This window comes from Nymphaea colorata, chromosome 2 (genome assembly GCF_008831285.2).
Source record: "Nymphaea colorata isolate Beijing-Zhang1983 chromosome 2, ASM883128v2, whole genome shotgun sequence".
NCBI classification, from domain to species: domain Eukaryota; kingdom Viridiplantae; phylum Streptophyta; class Magnoliopsida; order Nymphaeales; family Nymphaeaceae; genus Nymphaea; species Nymphaea colorata.
Window position 1 is genome coordinate 32239662 of NC_045139.1, and position 8931 is coordinate 32248592.

An 8931-nucleotide genomic window follows, 5' to 3' on the forward strand; every position below is an offset into this window, starting at 1 on the left:
TGAGTTTCCAAAGATAAGAACCACAAAAATAAGAATAACTCAGCACATTCCAATCAAGAAAAGGAATGAAAGTGAAGCAAAGAAACAAACTTACTCATTAAGAGCAATCTTGAAGCCAAACACCCATTTACAAAGAGTAACAGAAGGATCAGAAGACAGAACAACTGGTTGGGAGCCCTCATCATTACCACTTCCAATGTTTATGGTCTGCTCTCATACACCTCAGTTCTGTATATATAGGGAGAGAGTCAATGAGGCTTTCCAGTATATATGGCCTCTTTACTGGTACATAAGCAGATGAAGTGACAAAACAAAAGCTACCACCCTCGAGGGAAGAAAATACAGAGTGGCTTTTTTCTTAGTCACGTGTGGAAGACTCGGCCTCTACCTTCCCTCCTAGGTTGTGTCACAGGAGAGTCAAACTGATTCTCTAATTTCTTGCTGTTTGTGCCCTCTTTCTTGTTTTCTTCTTGTCATTTCTATCTGCAGAAGCCATGCTGCACTTTAACCTGTGTGCTGCATAATATGCTTGCCTTTTTAATTGACCCCTACCCACTTCCTCCTGCCTTTTCGCATTTGCTTCCAGAATATTTTTCTCCAAATTGCAGATGCACTACACCTCTTTCTAGATGCGGAATCTTGAGTTCCTTATCATGCTAAAAGCAAGTTCTTCTGTCCATATATATACAAAAGGAAGTGGGTTTGGTACGATCAAGTAACCTTTTTTTTTTTTTTTTGTTTCAATGGAGTTTGTGTTTGTTTAAGGTGTGCCGGACAAGCAATATGTAGGGTCATGCTCATTAAAAATACTTGGCCAACTTAAATTGGGCTTGTCTTAGCTACCTAGGATCATAGATTTTTCAAGCTTAGCTCATGAATTTTTCAATCGGTGAAGCATCACAAGCTTAAATTGGCCTTGCGACGAGATCAAATATATAAGCACAAACTGATCTTTGGATTTCACAAAAATTAAGTTTAGCTCAACATGTATATGAGTTCGAGCAAGTTGGGAGTAAAATAAAATAGAAAACAAATTGATTTAGTAAATAAAAAGAGGACAACATGTATTAACAACTTCTAATGTTGTGCTTAACATTATGTATTCATACACGTATTCAAGTTGAGTTACCAATGAATTTTGGTGGCGTTAGGAACACACAGCTAAAAAAATTGGTTTTTGTGAAAAAATTTGGTTTTTTTTTAGTCAGTTTTGAAAAACTGGTCTACGTGTTTGGGTAATAGGATCAGAACACATTTTTTTGTGAATAAAACTGAGTTTGGCAAAACTCTTTTTTGGTGTTACCCAAACGCATTGAAATGGCGTTTTGGAAGAGAAAAATCTTTTTTTTTTAAACTCCAAAAATTGGTTTTGGGGTGTCATCCAAATGCCCGAAATTCAAGTAATTCGAGTATGAATTTGAAAGTTTCCAAAGGTTTCTACCATATTTTCTTGTTGGTTGCTGATCAGCCATGGCATTGACCTGTCTGCTGCCAAATTGTACTGCAATATTCACGGGTTCAAGTGGGAAAATATTCTGTTGGCATTCATGGTTTCCCCTCTCCTGCCATTTGAATCGTTTTGCTTGCTTTCTCAACAGCTAATAACTCCAAGAAAGTGTTGAGGCGAGGTGCCCCAAGGCGCATAGCATAGCTGTGGTCGAACCAGGGGAAAGTCCGGTCATCAGTTCGACTCCTGTGGGTGCAATTCCTCTAGACTGCAAGCAGTGTGTACATGATGCTTAGTTGATGTGCGTCGGGCTTCAGCCTCTTGGGGATATCGCCAAAGAAAGTGTTGAGGTGAAACAGATATGAAGGAAAAATTTGAAACCTTGCCACTTCTATCATGTTTGCAATCTTCACTTAGGCTCGAAGTATCACCAACCTATCCTGTAATGGTGGTGAAGGTTTTTTCACTGTCATGGATGTAAGTGGATAGCATATATTCGGATGTCGATCTGATATTAAAGTTGTTTCGATTGATCTGAAAAAGACATTTACTTCCTATTAATAATCAGATTCAGTTGTCAGTCTGTTGTTTCTTAATTGAATTGGAAGCTGAGTCTGAAATCTAACTGATATATCAAATAGGACCGATCCGAACTGGAAGAAGTGGTTAAGTTGAATTGGATGAAGTTGGATGGCATCAAATCTGGGTCCCTGAAGTTTGTTTTCTATCTCAAAAGAAAAGCACTCGCACACTATGTTCTTCCATAACTACTTAGTTTGCTGGTGGAGCAACAAGTGCAATTTTAAATAAAAAGAAACCTTTATAGTGCTTCTGCCTTGTAGAGAAAAAAGATGCACTTCTCGGTAGTTTATTTGGCTGAGAAACTTTATATCTCCTTGAGTTAGGTAAGGATAGAGATAAACTCAACTTCTTTTAAAATGTTGCCTTCTCGGAAACACACTACGATTTTGTAGTTGGACACAGTCAAGGAAATTATATATATATATATATATATATATATATATATATATATATATATATATATATATATATAGAGAGAGAGAGAGAGAGAGAGATAAGTGTATATATATATATATATATATATATATATATACACTTATCTCTCTCTATATATACCGGACCATTCAAACCCAAGCCCGAGCTCGGTCTGCGCCCGGTCCGATTAAATTTTACAAAAATATATTTTTTAAATATAAAATGATATATTAATTGTAATAAAATATTATATGTATATATATATTAATAAAATAAATATAAAAAAACATTATTAGGCCCAACTGGGCCAGCCCGATAAGGAATCGGGCCGAACTAGAGCCCCTTTTGGCCTAGGCTGGCTGGGTACCAGGTACCCAACGGTGGCCCGGCCCGGTGCTCCGCATTAGAGATAAGTAGATGGTTAAGGAACCATCTTAGTTTTTGATCTTTTTGAAATTGGCATTGAGAGAAAAACAAGAAGAAAAGATGATGAAGTATTTTTCGTTATTTAATACTACTTCGCACATTTTTTTTTCCCAAACTTTATCTCTCCATCAACGATCTGAAAATGATCAAGGGCTAAGATAGTTTTTTTATCGATCTAACATCTAAAGTATTTATCATGTACCATATATATATATATATATATATATATATATATTCAGTAACTAAAGCTAGGAAACAAGCCAAATGCACTTAATGGGGCATGTTCATAATCAATTGATTCATTTAGGCATTTTTGACTCATTGGATGATTTAAAATTGTGCAAATAACGCACAACTAAGGTTAAACATTTCAAATCCTTTATTGTAAATATGGATCTCGCATATGTCAAGTCTATTGCAGATGGATCGGGTCCAATGGGAGGCCCCCACCAAAATCAAATCCAGTACATTGGACATTAATAAAACCGTCAAACCAAATCCTGACCACTTATGACTACAAACCAAATCAAATCCAGTACACTGGATCTTTTTGCATGAAAATTTTCAGGTTAATGGATTGGATCAAACCCGAGTCACGGGTTGCTCCATTCCTCGGCACTTCCTCGTCTCACAGAATTTACATGAGACGCTGGGATTTAAGATCCAAAACTAAAAACTACGATGTAGCGTGATTTGGCTTGTTTGCCAGTTTTATATTGAAAAGTAACTCAACCAATTAACTTAACATAAACTAAAAATAAAAAATAAATAAAAAATAAGAAGATTAGAAGAATGTTACTGTAGGTTTGTCTTGGCTTTTTATGAGAAGCTTATTGTTGATATAGTTGTTTATGTTAAAAGAATAATGCTTGAAAAGGAGTTTGATAAGAGGAATATTGTTTTTTTAAAATGCATTTCTCTACATTATTATTCGAATTTTTATATATAGACATTGAAGTTTTTTGCATTAGTGGCCCTCCAGCTAAATTTTTAACTGGTGCATAAAAGATTTTTGCACCAATAAAGATTTAAAAAATTAAATAAGTCAATATAAATCAATTCCTAACTCTGCCACTTTTTAGTTCTATCATGGTGTAACTGTGACTCACTTACTTCCTTTTCTTCGAGTCGATTAAGTGGTTTAAGGTTTAAGGTTTTTTTTTTTTATTGTTTTAAAGAGCTTAGGGTGAAGGTTTTAGAAAATAAGTAATTTTGCTTTTTCACTTAATTTATATTACTTCAAAATAAATGAGTTATGCTGATCTAGACCTCTCGCCCTGGAGTATTTGCAGCGAAAAATGCCCACATGGACCAGTTTGAGTAGATTAGCATTAGGCCTCTTTCATGTTTTGGTAAGTTTCAACAATTTTTTTTTTTTTTGTAAAATGAATTAAATCTCATGGTTCAAGTTTGCTTTTAGTAATGTTTCGATTATGCTTCAACTTGCATATCCATGTTTCTTTTTTGTAACACAATAAATTGATGTCATTAAATTTCCTCATAATCAACATTTTATCTTTTAAAATATCTTTAAAAGATAAATGTCAATAGTTTATAGAATATCTTATTTTCCCCACTGGATCCTCATAACTGATAAAGACCAAGGCAACATTACATTTCTTATAATCACGTAAAAATAAAAACGTATATTTTAATTTTTATCATATATATATATATATATATATACACAAAAGGCTTTTAACTATTTCAATATTTGAGACTTATTTATTTAGTACTCCTTCTTAATGTCAAACGATTCATTCCATTTAAATCAGTCACTAGGAGCTTCTTAATGTCAAACGATTCATTCCATTTAAATCAGTCACTAGGGGCGAAGGGAGGGGGGCGCCTAGGCCATGGCCTCACTCCGACCAATGAAAAAAATAAAATTTTTTAATTATATTATGTATTTTTTGAATTTGAATTCAGTTGGTCTTACCCAAATTCGGCCGCCCCTAAAAAAAAATCCTAACTCCGCCCTTTACTGCCACCACAAACAACAATATTATGCCAAAATAATAAGAAAAATAATATTTTAATATCATTCTATCTACATATCAGCGGATACGAATCCAAAGCCGAGACACCAAGTGTATCGACTTTATACGAGACGAGACAAGAGGGGACGATACTAAAAACTTGGAGGAAGAGAGAGTTGGAGAGGCTGGTCCGATTCCAACGACCCATTGGGGAGGGAGGTACGGTCCTCGTAAAGCCTTCAAAAAAAAGGCGTTCTACAAAGTTTCCTTTGCCTCGAGGTCAAAAAGGGAAATTGAAAAAAGGGGGGACGCAAAAGTCGAGGGGAGGGGACACAAACAAAAAAGTTGGCACCGAAAAGAGGGTCTGTACGGTCCTTTCACGCAAATATAGACAGTGGTTGGGAAATTTTTTTTCCTTTTTTTCGTTCCCGTTTTTTGGAACGAGGCCGTTCAGTTCGTATATATTTATCTATTTAGCGTAGGACGGACAATTCAAAATGCGGGCTTAGTTTTCTTAATTTTTCAGTAATATAGACAAATGACGATCTAACTAATAAATATCTAGTCGAGCTCGACTCGTCAAAGCTCAGCTCGTGAATGAATTCGAGCTAAGTCATTTGCTTAACGAGTCGAACTCGAGATAATGAGTCTAAATTAATACTAAATAACAAAAATATCTTTAACAACCCAGATCCAAGATACTATAGTAGATCCAAATTGTGTTCAGATTTAAGAAAGTCTGCCTAACTATATCAATATATGAGTCAGAAACTCTGACATGTTGGTGAATATGATAGAAAGTAACCAAAAACCATATTCAATCTCTTAGAAACTGACAAAAAAAGAAAAAGGTAAAAGCAATTTGCAAGTAAAAATTAACCAGAAACGTACTTTCATCCAGATCGAAAGTAAATGCACTTCTAAAGAATGGTATGGATCCAATGGGCTCCAAACGATATTGAAACTGCCAAATCAGTTTCTGATCCAAAGTGCATCTGGATTTTAATTTCATTACAAATCTCAAACTTAAAAAAGTTCCCCTCATGCTAAAAAAAAATGATTTTGAACCTTCTCTTTGCCTTTTCACTCTACAACATTACAATGTTCATGCATGCATGCACGCCCATATATAGTGGCAAAGCCAGAAAAATTGGTTGAAAGAACGCTTGTTCAAAAATACTCATATCTGGTGAGTCACTTGTTTGTATCTGCAGATAAAAGTTTTAATATGTCTATTTAAAAATAAAATAAAAAATTAAGAGACTTGAGCACCATGTGGTTCCACTCCACTGCTAAAGCTTGTTTGTTTTCTCATGTTGGTTTTCATTCAAAAGAGAGGTTTTTACTCCACCTTATAAGGTTTAGTTAGAAAACATTGTCGTTTATAATCACACAACAAAATGTGGATGTCTACGTATTTACATGTACATATGCGTGGTTTATGCAACCTATAGCGGAACCAGGGTGCAGTTCAAAAAATTTTTGTTTATCCTATATGAAAATTTTAAAAAATTATAGTTTGGCTTGTATTAAATTCTGAAGCTATAATTCGACCCTCCTCATTCATTGAAAAATTTATGGCTGTAACCATGAGTTACATTGTTATAATTAACTTATGAGATGAAGACTTAAACATAGTGGTGGTGCCTTTTTTTTCTCTTTATATTTTAAGTGTGTATAGCATGTAGATCCTTACTTCTATAGCTCTAGCATTCGAAGATTCTTTAGCTGTCAATGTGTAAAGTAAAAAAGGGAGCAGTCCTATATATATAAGTAGGGTTGGGTTCGGACCAGCTTGAGAAGCCTGGGCCTGCAGCCCAGCCGCAACCCAACCCAACCCAACCATTAAGGCTGAAGCACAGGCTCAGCCAGACTTTATATAACAAAAAGAAAAAATATATAAACATATGCATTGTCTGTCCTGATCTGGTTCTAGTAATATATATATATATATATATATATATGTGGAAAGAAAGAGAGAATACTTTGAGTTTTGGTAAATCTGGGTGTCGGGCCGAGCTGCTGCAAGGCCGAAAAGAACCTGGCCCGGCCCGGCCAATCGTGCCCGGGCCCTCCGTCCCCGGCTCCCCCTCCTCCTCCATCTCCTTCTCCTTCTCCCCCTTCGTATCCCGCTCCTGCTCTCCCTCCTCCTCAGTCTCCCTCCTCCTTCATCTCCGGCTCCCTCTCCCCCTCCTCCTCTCTCCATCGCTCCTCCTCCCCACCCTAATCTCAGATAGCCCCACCCTGCCCCGCTCTACCACAGAAACCTTGGGCTGCATCCTTGCCCACAACGATCTTGTCGCCAGATCACTGCCAACATGCTCGACGCCAGGTCGGCAGGTTGAGCGCCAGGTCAAGACCATCGGGGAAGGGGAAAAGGAGTCTGCGAGGGACAAAAGGCATCGTGGTGGCAGGAGGAGGAGGAGCACGGCCGCCGGGAAGGGGGAAAGAGGGTCGGCCGTCGGCGAGGGGGAAAAGGGGTCGGCCGTCGGCAAGGGGGAAAGGCGGTCGGCCATTTGCCCTGAGCATTTTCAGTCAGTTGGTGCTCCTGGATTGGATATGTAGGCACTTTTATTATAAGTAGGATCCTTATCTAAAGTTATGAATGTATTCTTAACATGGTGCCGGGGGAATTTGAACTTGGATATCGGCCCTCCGAGCATTGATATGGGTCTTGCCATCACTCGGCCCCACAATATATATATATTAAAAATATTTTTAATATATATATATATATATATATTAATTATAAACATATGTTTTTATATTAAATGTATGTATTTTTAAATATTTATTTATTAAAACGCCAGCCCGATGCCCTATGTAATTGTCAATATGTTTGTGGATATAGATATTGGACCAGATTCACAAAAAAAGGGATCGAGTGTGTTGTTTGCTTATATATACTTCTTGAAAAGAGACTACCAATCATAACTTTGTTAATAAAATAAACTTCTATGAAAATTGTCCAATAAAAGCTTGAAATAAGTATCCATTAACTTGGAAAACAAAAAAACATTAAATAAAATGGTAATAATGTGATTCAAATCGAATCTGATATTTGGTGATCGTTTCAATAGCACCCTGCATCAGCTTTTGCTAATTTTTGAAAAATATTTAATTTAATAATTACATATCCTTTTTTCTTTAAATATTTCTGGCCGATTCATAACAGGAACCAGCTTTTAAAATATTGACTCGCACATTGGCAAGCGGGAAAGTTGTAGTGGAGAAGCTGTTATGGATCTTGATTCTGGACATGGCTATGGATTCATGGCCATAATAATTTGAGTGCAACTCAAGATCATTTCAACTACTTGTACTGACTAGCAACTCATTTCCCGTGGCGTGGTCTTTTAGTTGAAGCAATATGCCATAATAGAATTATAAATCAGAATAATTATTCATTTGTTCTTTTATTTCAAAAGGTACTCAAGAGTTCTATTGATTTTATTTTAATCTTGGTTGGAGTTTAAAGAGAAACCTTTTCTGCTGCAATATAATCGATGTTGTTAAATGATTAAAAATTAAAAATTTATGAACTGTTGATATATCACTTTTTTTTTTAAGTTTCAGTCATCCAGCATTATCCGGCGCATCACAGTATGGAACGCCCAATCGAATTGGTGGTAGTTTGAGAAACAAGCTTATCTTTTACTTTTGTATAATGTCAAACTAATTTAAGAAATCAAAAAATGTGAAAATCTTGCAAAATTGGTGAAGATGATCCTCAAATATATATTTCAATCTCTCACTGAAAGCCGGACTCTTCGGTCTACATGCAGAAGGTTAGAAAAGAGAAAGGGGAAAGAATGATTAGTGGTATCAATTAGTCCGCCATTATTTCTCGAAATGATTTCTGAGAAAGAGAGAGACATTACAGAATCTAAGCCAATCTTTTTTCAGCAATGACGACCAATCTGACCTCATGTTACAGAAATGGAGAGCATATGGTCCCTCAGGTAATTCCCACTGCATTAGACTGCAGAAGGAGACTCAGAGAGCACACTCACGCTCTGCACATCTTCATGCAGCAGAGTGGGTCCTGCTTCAAAGGTCTTGACGATTTTTTTTTCTCTGTTC